Consider the following 14,433-nt stretch of genomic DNA (forward strand, 5'->3'; position numbering starts at 1 on the left):
ATATAACTAAGTCGGCAATATAATTAAAATAATAAAAAAATGTAGGTGCAAGTAACCAATCATTCTTTTCTTTTTCAGTCTAATCTTTCATTTTCATGGAAAAATTATCACGTGAAATGGAATGAAAAGAAAAAGACCAGCAAAGAAATGCCAACCTCTATACAACTGAAAGGGCTGAAAGGAAAAAAATTATGGACCAGAATGTTTAAAATTATAATCCAAGAAAACTTTCTGGGAATAAGAGAAAAATTAAATCTACATATTAAAGGGTTCATACTATGCCTGGAAAGATTGGAACAGAATAACCAATTCCAATATATATATATATATATATATATATATATATATATATATCTTAATAAAACTACTTGACATTCAAGGCAGAGAAAAGGAACTTCTCAGAGATTCTAGACAAAAATATCAAATGACTTTTAATGATAACAAATTAAGCTAGCATCATACTTCTCAAGAACAATAAGAAAAACCAAGACAAGGTTAGAGTATTTAGGAAACACTCAAGGAAACAAAGTGTGAGGCCACATTTTTATCCAGGAAAACTATCCTTCATGTATCAAGTCTACCAAAAAACTGTTAAAAACTTAGATGAACTCAGAAAATGCTTTGCTCATGAAGCCCATCTTGAGGACTCGATAGGGGATGAGTTTCATCCAACCAAGAAATTACTGGAAAAACTTTATTAAAATAACTAAGGTGGGCCTTTCAAAGATTTAATTCTAGATATCAGAATTAAATAGGGATAAAGATGTGGACAAAAGAGTAACACATAAGCATTAAAAGTGAAAATAATGCTACTAAAAATAGGAGTAGGGAGGGAAAAATCTGGCTTAAAACTCAGCATCCAAAAAACTAAGATCATGGCATCTGGTCCCATCACTTCATGGCAAACAGATGGGGAAATAATGGGAACAGTGACAGACTTTATTTTCTTGAGCTCCAAAATCAATGCAGATGGTGACTGCAGCCATGAAATTGAAAGACAGCTGTTCCTTGGAAGAAAAGCTATGACAAACCTAGACAGCATGTTAAAAAGCAGAGACATTACTTGGCCAACAAAGGCCCGTATAGTCAAAGCAATGGTTTTTCCAGTAGTCATGTGAGAATTGGACCATAAAGAAGGCTGAGTGACAAGGAATTGGTACTTTTTAACTGTGGTGTTGGAGAAGACTCTTGAGAGTCCCTTGGACTGCAAGGAAATCAAACTATTCAATCCTAAAGGAAATCAATCCTGAATATTCACTGGAAGGACTGATGCTGAAGCTGAAGCTCCAATACTTTGGCCACCTGATGCGAAGAGCCAACTCATTAGAAAAGACCCTGATGCTAGGAAAGACTGAAGGCAAGAGGAGAAGGGATGACAGAGGACAAGATGGTTGGATGGCATCACTGACTCAAAGCACATGAGTTTGAGCAAGTTCAGGGACATAGTGAAGGACAGGGAAGCCTGGTGTGCTGGAGTCCTTGGAGTCCATGTGTAAAGAATCAGACATGACTGAGTGACTGAACAACAAATATCAACAATCATTTTAAACATCAGTGGTTTGTTACACCAATTAAAAGACAAAGAAGGTCAGAATGTACCTAAAAAACAAGATCCAACTGTATGTTGTCTACAAGCCCACCTTAAATACATAAAGATACACATAGATTAAAAGTAAAAGGATAGAGAAAGATATAACATGCTAACTAATCAGAAGAAAGCTGGAGAAGCAATATCAGCTTCAAACAGAAGAGATTTCAGAGAAAAGAAAATATTAGAGATAAAGAAGAGCATTACATAATGATAAAGGGGTCAATTATCCAAGAAGACAATGATCTTTAATGTGCATGTGCCTAACAAAGAGTCTCAAAATGCTGAGGCAAGAAGTAATAGGACTCAAGAAGAAATAAATAAATCTACTATCATAGTTGGAGACTTCAATATCCCTCTATCATAATGGACAGATCCAGCAGGTAGAAAACAAGCAAGGATATAGTTGAACTGAACAATATCATCAATCAACTGGATCTATTTGACAGCTATAGAATACCTCATTCAACATGAGAACACTGACCAACATAGGCCATATTTGGGGCCATAAACCATAATCTAGACTTTAAAAAATAGAACTCATAGGATGTATGCTTTCAAACCACAGTGAAATAGAAATCAGTAATGGAAAGATAATGGGAAAACTCCAAATTATTTGGCAAGTAAACCACACACTTCTAAATAACACACGAGTCATAGAAGTAGTCTCAAGAGAAACTTAAAAAATATTTTGAATTAATGAAAATTCAAATACAACTAATCAAAATTGTGAGATGCCGTGAAAGCAGTGCTTAAAGGGAAATGGATAGCATTTAAAGAATTATCAGAAAAGAAGAAAGATCTAAAATCAATAATCTAAGCTTCTCCCTTGGGAAACAAAACAAGAAGAAAAAAATTTAAGTCTGAATTAACTAGAGGAAAAGAAATAATAAAAATCTGAGTAGAAAGTAATAAAATTGAAATAAGAAATAAAGAGACAAAATCAATGAAACCAAAAGTTGGTTCTTAGAAAAGATTAATAAAGTTGATAAATCTCTAGCCAGGTTAACTAAGGAAAAGAGAAAAGATAAAATTGCTACTATTAGATATAAGAGGATCCTATGGATATTAAAAAGAGAATAAAGAAGTATTATGAAAAACTCCATGCTTACAAATTGATAATCTGGTTGAAATGGGTCAATTTCCTGAAAGACACAATCTACCAAAAGTCAAAAGAGAAATAGCTAATCTGAATAAACCTTTGTCTATAAAGCAGTTTGAGTCAGTAATTAATAAGCTTCCAAACCAGAAGACCAGACCTAGTTGATTTCCTTGGTGATTTTTACCAAACATTTAGGAAAGAAATCCTGCCAATTCTCTACAATCTCTTCCAGAAAAATAGAAGCAGAGGGAGTATTTTCTGACTTATTTTATGACACCAGCCATTATTCTCACCCCTAAACTGAGACAGGCCTGGGAACTGGGACCCTTTGCTGCAGGGCTGAAAAGCTTGAACCTGGACACATCTTTTCTTAAGCTACAATATATGAAGAAACTATATGGGGCTAAAAATTATTGTGTGCATGTGCAGTTAGGGCAAACTCTGAACCAAAAGATATAAAAAAGAAAAAACAAAACCAAAACTCATCTGCCGTTTCTGAAGGACCTGGAGCAAAAACTGGGTGTCAGGAGAAAAAGCAGGGTGATCTGCAGGGCCCCCTACACTCAACAACACAAAAGATGGGCAAACCACCTAAACCACCCTTCCAACCAGACTTCTGGACACACTCCTATCGTCACCCCATGTAAGAAACAAGCTCAGCCACCCGCCTTGGGGACCAAGCAAGGGAGCTTGTCACTTGTTTCTGCTCCTTCCGGGAGCCCCAATGAAGACACGACTGAATTTCTTGTCTGGCTTCTAGTCAATTTCTATTGCTTGGGGAAGACCAAGAACCCCAGTGGGTATTAAAACCAAATAAAGACATTACAATAAAGGGAACATTTTGGAGGATAATTTGGTGGATTCTTACAAAACTAAACTTATCCTTACCATTCCATCTCTAATCATCCTCCTTGGTATTTACCCAAAGGAGCTGAAAACTTAAGTTCACACAAAAACCTGTGCACAAATGTTTATAGAAGCTTTATTCAAAATTGTCAAAACTTTGCTTTTTGTAAGCAACTAAGATGTCTTTAATAGGTAAACAAAGTGTGATACACTCATAAGTGAAAGTGAAAGTCGCTCAGTCCTATCCAACTCTTTGCGACCCCATGGACTTTACAGTCCATGGAATTCTCCAGGCCAGAATACTGCAGTGGGTAGCCCTTCCCTTCTCCAGGGATCTTCCCAACCCAAGGATCGAACCCAGGTCTTTCTCATTACAGGCGAATTCTGTACCAGCTGAGCCACAAAGGAAGCTATCACACAATAAAATATAATTGAACAATAAAAATAAATGCACTATCAAGCCATGAAAATACATGGAAGAACTTTAAATGCATATTGTTAAGTGAAAGAAACCAATCTAAAAAGGTTACAGAAATTGAGCCTGGGAGGAGCCAAGATGGGGGAGAAATAGGACGGGGAGACCACTTTCTCTGTTACAAACTCATCAAAAGAATAACTGAACGCAGAGCAAACTTCACAAAACAACTTCTGATCGCTAGGTGAGGTCATCAGGCGCCCAGAAAAGCAACCCATTGTCTTTGAATGGAGGTAGGACAAAATATAAAAGATAAAAAGAGATACAAAAGGAGATCCGTCCTGGGAAGGGAGTCTTAATAGAGGAAGTTTCCAGACACCAGGAAACCCTCGCACTGGCGGGTCTGGGGGAAGTGTTTGAATCTCGAAGGGCAACCTGACTGGGAGGGGAACAATAAATAAAACCACAGATTACGAGCCTAAAAGCAACTCCCAGCAGAAAAGCACCCCAGACACCCGCATCCGCCACCAGCAAGTGGGGGCGGAATGGAGAGGAGCAGGCGGCGTTGCTTAGCGTAAGGACCGGGCCTGAGTGCCCTGAGGGCAATCGGAGGGAGCTTTTGTGAGTTACCAACTTAAACTGCGGGATAGCAAAAGAGAGAGAGAAAATTAACCGGCCCAAACACACTGCCAGCCGTTCGCAGAACAAAGGGACTGAGAAAGTCCAGAGAAGAGCTCACAGGCTGCGGACCGGCCCAGCCCCGCCGGAGGCTGGAGGCAGGGGGGAGGGGAAAGGGGCAGGCTCGGCCCCAAGGACCGAAACCCCTACCGCACTGCAAACAGGCCTCCAGTTTCTAATCAAAGACCTCCTGAGATTCTGGATGGTCGACATCCGCCGGGAGGCTGGCGGCGAGACAGAGGGCACAGGCACCCGACTGGCGCGGGCGGAAACTGAGACTGGGACCGCAGAAGGGAGAAGACGCACCGCACTCGGGGAGAGTGCGCCTGTCAAGCCCCTGGCTGCCTGAACCGCTCTGACGGGGAAGGCACAAAAAGCAGGCGCAGCTTTTTATTCCGCGCTTTTGTGGAACACTCGAGGGCTGGAACCGCGCCAGCGCAAGGCACGCTCCATATAGAGCAGCCGGGAGCCCGAGCAGGGTAGACGGAGAAAGTAGCGCCAGCCCCTCTTCGCAGTACGAGGGAACTAGCAACCCGAATAAGAGTCCACCTCCGCCCGCCTGTGTCAGGGCGGAAATGGGGCACTGAAGAGACCGGCAAACAGAAGCCAAATAAACAAAGGGAACCGCTTCAGAAGGGACCGGTGCAACAGATTAAAATCCCTGTAGGTAACACCGACTACATCAGAAGGGGCCTGTAGAGATTAAGAAGTGTCAGCTGGAACGAGGAGCTATCTGAAACTGAGCCAAACCCACACTGACCGCAACAGCTCCAGAGAAATTCCTAGATATGTTTTTACTTTTTTTTTTTTAAGTAAGAAAAAATTTTTTTTTTCTTTTTTCTCTTTTATTTTCTTTTAAAATTCCCTACTACTCCCCCATTAGTCCTTAGCTTTCATTTTCATAGATTTTTATGATTTTGTTAATTAGGAAAAAAATTTTTTTCTTTTTTTTCTTCTTTTTTTCCCTTTTTCTCTTCTATTTTCTATTTTTCTTTTTCTCTTATTTCTTCTTAAAGTCCTCTATTACTCCTCTACTACTCTTAATTTTCATTTTCATTACACTATAACCTTACAAAAAAAAAAGAGAAGAGAAGCCCAGTTTTAAACTGAATTTCATATATATTTCTAAAATTTTTTTGTGTGTTTTGGTTTTTGTTTTTAATATAGTATTTTTAAGTTTAACCTCTACTCTAGATTTTTAATTTTTGTTTTTCAGTATATGATATAAATTGTGAACATTTAAGAATCCAATATTCAGTTCCCATTTTTATTCAGGAGTGTGTTGATTATTCTCTCCCAATCTTGACTCTCTGTTTTCTACCTCAGAACACCTCTATTTCCTCCTTTACCCTTCTCTTCCCAATCCAATTCTGTGAATCTTTGTGGGTGTCTGGGCTACGGAGAACACTCTGGGATCAGACAACTGCGTAGATCTGTCTCTCTCCTCTTGAATCCCCCTTTTTCTCCTCCTACTCATCTCTATCTCCCTCCTCCCTCTCCTCTTCTTCATGTAACTCTGTGAACCTCTCTGGGTGTCCCTAACAGGGGAGAATCTTTTCGCCATTAACCTAGAAGTTTTATTATCAGTGCTGTATAGTTGGAGAAGTCATGAGACTACTGGAAGAATAAAACTGAAATCCAGAGGCAGGAGACTTAAGCCCAAAACCTGAGAACACCAGAAAACTCCTGACTACATGGAACCTTAAGTAATAAGAGACCGTTCAAAAGCCTCCATACCTACACTGAAACCAACCACCACCCAAGAGCCAGTAAGTTTTAGAGCAAGACATACCACGCAAATTCTCCAGCAACACAGGAACATAGCCCTGAACGTCAATATACAGGCTGCTCAAAGTCACATCTAACACATAGACGCATCTCAAAACTCATTACTGGGCACTCCATTGCTCTCCAGAGTGAAGAAATCAAGTTCCACGCACCAGAACACCGACACAAGCTTCCCTAACCAGGAAACCTTGACAAGCCAATAGTCCAACCCCACCCACTGGGTAAAACCTCCACAATAAAAAGGAACCACAGACCTCCAGAATACAGAAAGCCCACTCCAGACACAGCAATCTAAACAAGATGAAAAGGCAGAGAAATACCCAACAGGTAAAGGAACAGTGAAAAATGCCCACCAAGTCAAACAAAAGAGGAGGAGATAGGGAATCTATCTGAAAAAGAATTTAGAATAATGATAATAAAAATGATCCAAAATCTTGAAAACAAAATGGAGTTACAGATAAATAGCCTGGAGACAAAGATTGAAAAGATGCAAGAAATGTTTAATAAAGACCTAGAAGAAAGAAAAAAGTCAATTAAAAATGAATAATGCAATGAATGAGATAAAAAACACTCTGGAGGGAACCAAGAGCAGAATAACGGAGACAGAAGATAGGATAAGTGAGGTAGAAGGTAAAATGGTAGAAATAAATGAAGCAGAGAGGAAAAAAGAAAAAAGAATCAAAAGAAATGAGGACAACCTCTGTTGTCAAAAGAAATCAAAAAGAATCAAAAGAAATGAGGTCCCACCAGAGGGACTTCTGGGACAATGTGAAACGCTCCAACATTCGAATCATAGGAGTCCCAGAAGAAGAAGACAAAAAGAAAGGCCATGAGAAAATACTCGAGGAGATAATAGCTGAAAACTTCCATAAAATGGGGAAGGAAATAGCCACCCAAGTCCAAGAAACCCAGAGAGTCCCAAACAGGATAAACCCAAGGTGAAACACCCCAAGACACATATTAACCGAATTAACAAAGATCAAACACAAAGAACAAATACTAAAAGCAGCAAGGGAGAAACAACAAATAACACACAAAGGGATTCCCATAAGGATAACAGCTGATCTATCAATAGAAACCCTCCAGACCAGAAGGGAATGGCAGGACATACTTAAAGTAATCAAAGAGAATAACCTACAACCTAGATTACTGTACCCAGCAAGGATTTCATTCAGATATGAAGGAGAATTCAAAAGCTTTACAGACAAGCAAAAGCTGAGAGAATTCAGCACCACCAAACCAGCTCTTCGACAAATGCTAAAGGATCTTCTCTAGACAGGAAATGCAGAAAGGTTGTATAAACGTGAACCCAAAACAACAAAGTAAATGGCAACGGGACCACACCTATCAATAATTACCTTAAATGTAAATGGGTTGAATGCCCCAACCAAAAGACAAAGACTGGCTGAATGGATACAAAAACAAGACCCCTATATATGCTGTCTACAAGAGACCCACCTCAAAACAAGAGACACATACAGACTAAAAGTGAAGGGCTGGAAAAAAATATTTCACACAAACGGAGACCAAAAGAAAGCAGGAGTCGCAATACTCATATCAGATAAAATAGACTTTCAAATAAAGGATGTGAAAAGAGACAAAGAAGGACACTACATAATGATCAAAGGATCAATCCAAGAAGAAGATATAACAATTATAAATATATATGCACCCAACATAGGAGCACCGCAATATGTACAGCAAACACTAACGAGTACAAAAGAGGAAATTAATAGTAACACAATAATAGTGGGAGACTTTAATACCCCACTCACAACTATGGATAGATCAACTAAACAGAAAATTAACAAGGAAACACAAACCTTAAATGACACAATGGACCAGCTAGACCTAATTGATATCTATAGAACATTTCACCCCAATACAATCAACTTCACCTTTTTCTCAAGTGCACACGGAACCTTCTCCAGAATAGATCACATCCTGGGCCGTAAATCTGGTCTTGGAAAACTCAGAAAAACCTGAAATCATTCCAGTCATCTTTTCTGACCACAGTGCAGTAAGATTAGATCTCAATTACAGGAAAAAAATTGTTAAAAATTCAAACATATGGAGGCTAAATAACACGCTTCTGAATAACGAACAAATCATAGAGGAAATCAAAAAAGAAATCAAAATATGTATAGAAATGAATGAAAATGAAAACACAACAACCCAAAACCTATGGGACACTGTAAAAGCAGTGCTAAGGGGAAGGTTCATAGCATTACAGGCTTACATCAAGAAACAAGAAAAAAGCCAAATAAATAACCTAACTCTACACCTAAAGCAATTAGAGAAGGAAGAAATGAAGAACCCCAGGGTTAGCAGAAGGAAAGAAATCTTAAAAATTAGGGCAGAAATAAATGCAAAAGAAACTAAAGAGACCATAGCAAAAATCAACAAAGTTAAAAGCTGGTTTTTTGAAAAAATAAACAAAATTGACAAACCATTAGCAAGACTCATTAAGAAACAAAGAGATAAGAACCAAATTAACAAAATTAGAAATGAAAATGGAGAGATCACAACAGACAACACTGAAATACAAAGGATCATAAGAGACTACTACCAGCAGCTCTATGCCAATAAAATGGACAACTTGGATGAAATGGACAAATTCTTAGAAAAGTATAACTTTCCAAAACTGAACCAGGAAGAAATAGAAGATCTTAACAGACCCATCACAAGCAAGGAAATTGAAACTGTAATAAAAAATCTTCCAGCAAACAAAAGTCCAGGACCAGATGGTTCCACAGCTGAATTCTACCAAAAATTTAGAGAAGAGCTAACACCTATCTTACTCAAACTCTTCCAGAAAATTGCAGAAGAAGGTAAACTTCCAAACTCATTCTATGAGGCCACCATCACCCTAATTCCAAAACCAGACAAAGACGCCACAAAAAAAAAAAAAGAAAACTACAGGCCAATATCACTGATGAACATAGATGCAAAAATCCTTAACAAAATTCTAGCAAACAGAATCCAACAACATATTAAAAAAATCATACACCATGACCAAGTGGGCTTTATCCCAGGAATGCAAGGATTCTTTAATATCTGCAAATCAACCATTGTAATACTGCACATTAACAAATTGAAAGAAAAAAACCATATGATTATCTCAATAGATGCAGAGAAAGCCTTTGAAAAATTCAACACTCATTTATGATTAAAACTCTGCAGAAAGCAGGAATAGAAGGAACATACCTCAACATAATAAAAGCTATATATGACAAACCCACAGCAAGCATCACCCTCAATGGTGAAAAATTGAAAGCATTTCCCCTGAAATCAGGAAAAAGACAAGGGTGCCCACTCTCACCACTACTATTCAACATACTGTTGGAAGTTTTGGCCACAGCAGTCAGAGTAGAAAAAGAAATAAAAGGAATCCAGATAGGAAAAGAAGAAGTGAAACTCTCGCTGTTTGCAGATGACATGATCCTCTACATAGAAAACCCTAAAGACTCTTCCAGAAAATTACTAGAGCTAATCAACGAATATAGTAAAGTTGCAGGATATAAAATTAACACACAGAAATCCCTTGCATGCCTATACACTAACAATGAAAAAACAGAAAGAGAAATTAAGGAAACAATACCATTCACCATTGCAACAAAAAGAATAAAATACTTAGGAGTATATCTACCTAAAGAAACAAAAGACCTATACATAGAAAACTATAAAACACTGATGAAAGAAATCAAAGAGGACACAAACAGATGGAGAAACATACTGTGTTCATGGATTGGAAGAATCAATATTGTCAAAATGGCTAGTCTACCCAAAGCAATCTATAGATTCAATGCAATCTCTATCAAGCTACCAACGGTATTTTTCACAGAACTAGAACAAATAATTTCACAATTTGTATGGAAATACAAAAAACCTCGAATAGCCAAAGTAATCTTGAGAAAGAAGAATGGAACTGGAGGAATCAACCTGCCTGACTTCAGACTCTACTACAAAGTCACAGTCATCAAGACAGTATGGTACTGGCACAAAGACAGAAATATAGATCAATGGAACAGAATAGAAAGCCCAGAGAAAAATCCACGAACCAATGGACACCTTATCTTTGACAAAGGAGGAGAGGATATACAAAGGAAAAAAGACAACCTCTTTAACAAGTGGTGCTGGGAAAACTGGTCAACCACTTGTAAAAGAATGAAACTAGAACACTTTCTAACACAATACACAAAAATAAACTCAAAATGGATTAAAGATCTAAATGTAAGAGCAGAAACTATAAAACTCCTGGAGGAGAACATAGGCAAAACACTCTCCGACATAAATCACAGCAAGATCCTCTATGACCCACCTCCCAGAATATTGGAAATAAAAGCAAAAATAAACAAATGGGACCTAATGAAACTTAAAAGCTTTTGCACAACAAAGGAAACTATAAGCAAGATGAAAAGACAGCCCTCAGATTGGGAGAAAATAATAGCAAATGAAGAAACAGACAAAGGATTAATCTCAAAAATATACAAGCAACTCCTGTAGCTCAATTCCAGAAAAATAAATGACCCAATCAAAAAATGGGCCAAAGAACTAAACAGACATTTCTCCAAAGAAGACATACAGATGGCTAACAAACACATGAAAAGATACTCAACATCACTCATTATCAGAGAAATGCAAATCAAAACCACAATGATGTACCATCACACGCCAGTCAGGATGGCTGCTATCCAAAAGTCTACCAGCAATAAATGCTGGAGAGGGTGTGGAGAAAAGGGAACCCTCTTACACTGTTGGTGGGAATGCAAACTAGTACAGCCGCTGTGGAGAACAGTGTGGAGATTTCTTAAAAAACTGGAAATAGAACTGCCATATGACCCAGCAATCCCACTTCTGGGCATACACACTGAGAAAACCAGATCTGAAAGAGACACGTGCACCCCAATGTTCATCACAGCACTGTTTATAATAGCCAGGACATGGAAGCAACCTAGATGCCCATCAGCAGATGAATGGATAAGGAAGCTGTGGTATATATATACACCATGGAATATTACTCAGCTGTTAAAAAGAATTCATTTGAATCAGTTCTAATGAGATGGATGAAACTGGAGCCCATTATACAGAGTGAAGTAAGCCAGAAAGATAAAGAACATCGCAGCATACTAACACATATATATGGAATTTAGAAAGATGGTAATGATAATTCTATACGCAAAACAGTAAAAGAGACACAGAAGTACAGAACAGACTTATGAACTCTGTGGGAGAAGGTGAGGGTGGGATGTTTCAAAAGAACAGCATGTGTATTATCTATAGTGAAACAGATCACCAGCCCAGGTGGGATGCATGAGACAAGTGCTCGGGCCTGGTGCACTGGGAAAAACCAGAGGGATTGGGTGGAGAGGGAGGTGGGAGGGGGGGATCGGGATGGGGAATACATGTAACTCCACGGCTGATTCATGTCAATGTATGACAAAACCCACTGAAATGTTGTGAAGTAATTAGCCTCCAACTAGTAAAAAAACAAAAAAACAAAAAAAAAAGAAAAAGAAAAAAACTCAAAAAAAAAAATAAAAAGGTTACGTACAGTGTGATTCCAGTTAATGACATGAAAGAGGCTAAACTATAGAGACAGTAAAAAAATTAGTGGTTGCCAGGAGTGTGACACAAAGAACGGAGGGCCAAGTAGGTGGAGCACAGGGGGATTTTAAGGGCAGTGAAACACTGCTGTATGATACTGTAATGGTGGAAACATATCATTACATATTTGTCAAAATCCAGAGAGTGTACACATAAAGAGTGAACCCTAAACTATGGACTTTAGTTAATAATAAGGGACTCATGAGGGCTTCCCTGGTGGCCCAGTGGTTAAGAATCTGCCTTGCAACACAGGGGACACCACTGGTCCAGAAAAATCCCACATGCCAGAGGCCAGCTAAGCCCACGTGCCACAACCACTGGCCCTGTGCTCTCGACACCACCAGCCACAACTACAGAGCCTAAGTGCCGCAACTACTGAAGCCCATGTGCCTACTGAAGACCTTGTGCTTCTCAACCAGAGAAGCCACTGCAATGAGAAGCCCACGGAGCACAAGTAGAGAGTAGCCCCTGCTGGCCACAACTAGAGAAAGCCCATGTGCAGCCGTGAAGACTCAGTGCAGCCAAAAATAAGTAAATAAAATAAATAAATATGTATGTAAAATAATAATGGCTCACCGGTTATAAGAAATACACCATAGTTATGCAAGATGTTAATGAGGGAAAGTATGTATATAGGGGGTGGTGAAGAAGTAGCAATATGGGGAACTCTGTACTTTCTGCTCAATTTTTCTATAAGACTAAAACCCCCTGAAAAATACCTTATTAATTAAAAAAAAACATACTACAAAGTCTCTTTAATTGATTCAGTGTGATTTAGCACACAAATAGATAGACCAACGGATAGAAAAGAAAGTGAAGAAATAGGTCCAAGTACATATGAAGAAATAGGTCCAAGTACATTAGAATATGATAAAAGTGGTTACCTCAAACTGACTGGAAAAGATGGAACTTCTTAATAAATGGTAATGGGACAATTGGATAATCATTTGGAAATATTAGAGCAACTCTATCAAGAGTCCTACTATCATCAAGTGGGTATATGACAGGGATGCAGCTAAACATCCTACAATGCGCTTGTCAGTGTCTCACTGTCTGGATAACAAAGACTTAGCTAGCCCCAAATGTCATTAGTGCCATAGTTGAGGTATTCTGGAATAGGGGAAGGCTTTTGACTATCACTCAAAATCTAGATGCAGTAAAAGAAAATATGAATAAATTTGACTAATTGAAAAATTTGAAATTTGAAAAGTTTTTATTTTTGACCAATTTAACATTTAATTTCCCCCTAATGTTTTGCATTTTGTTTTTTCATCATAATTATGCAATAGCAAGAGAACGTGAATAATTCTTTTCACTAAGTTCTGTGTAGATGCCTCCAAATCCACTCCTGTTTCCTCCAATATTAAATATTAATATTTTTGGTGTGGGCCATGATACAAACAAGTTTGATAACTACTGCTATAAAGAGAGCCCATTTGTATATTAGATGATTTCTAATCTGCTTATCTGTATGTCCTTATAATATCTATATTTGTGTGGGTCCATATGTATGCATGTGTAGGTGTGTGTTGCAAGTTTCTTGGAACAAATCTATTTTATATTTAACATTTATTCAGTTCCAGGCACTGTCTTAAGTGCTTTACATATATTAACATATTTAATCATCATCACAAAACAATGAGATAGGTTTTTTTCTTTAATCTTCATTTTTCAGATAACCCTGAGACAGAGCAGTAACTTGCCCAAAGTCATACTGCTACTCAGTGCTGGAGCTGAGGAAGGATTAATTAATGGCCTGATAAATATTCTCTATTTTGGTGTTCATGAAAAGTAGTGTTGAATTGCTTAAAAACTTCATCGATTTCAACTTTTACGTTTATGTTTTGCTAAAACTATTTATTTTCGAATGAAGCGTCTTTTACTTTTTTATTGGGGTAAGAATGCTTAACAAGATCTACCTACTTTAAGTGCACAATATTGTTCACCTTAGGTACTGTTGTACAGCAGATCTTTAGAACTTATTCATCTTGCATAACTATTTTATACCCATTGGACAGTCCCCCAGGGGGGTCCTTTTTTTGGATGTATGTCCATGTTTACTCTGTTCCTCCCTTTATTCCTATGTTGCCTGCATATTTTTAGCCTGCCATTACTATGACAATCACTATGCAAAAAGCCATGCCATGTATGCTAAAAAGTGTTAAGTGCCCACTTGCTATGTTACCTTTGTATTAATAAAAACCGCATATAATAAAGATGGTGCAATATATAGAAAGGGCTTCTCTTGTGGTTGGTAAAGAATCCGCCCACAACGTGGGAGACCTGGGTTCATACCCTGAGTTGGGAAGATCCCCTGGAGAAAGGAAAGGCTACCCACTCCAGTATTCTGGCCTGGAGAATTCCATGGACTGTATAGTCCGTGAGGTCGCAAAGAGTCGTACACGACCG

The 14,433-nt window shown here is 38.3% G+C and overlaps 2 protein-coding genes across 4 annotated transcripts in view; one reads left to right on the forward strand and one right to left on the reverse strand.

The window, feature by feature from the left end:
• The window catches only part of LOC136152284 (uncharacterized), a 130,443-nt gene that overhangs the window by 45,221 nt on the left and 70,789 nt on the right, over positions 1-14,433 (forward strand). The gene's annotated exons all lie outside the window — the stretch shown is intronic.
• LOC136152281 (cytochrome P450 4X1-like) overlaps positions 1-14,433 on the reverse strand; it is a 49,727-nt gene that overhangs the window by 11,245 nt on the left and 24,049 nt on the right. The window lies entirely within an intron of this gene.

The sequence above is a fragment of the Muntiacus reevesi genome, chromosome 1, assembly GCF_963930625.1.
Source record: "Muntiacus reevesi chromosome 1, mMunRee1.1, whole genome shotgun sequence".
NCBI lineage: Eukaryota > Metazoa > Chordata > Mammalia > Artiodactyla > Cervidae > Muntiacus > Muntiacus reevesi.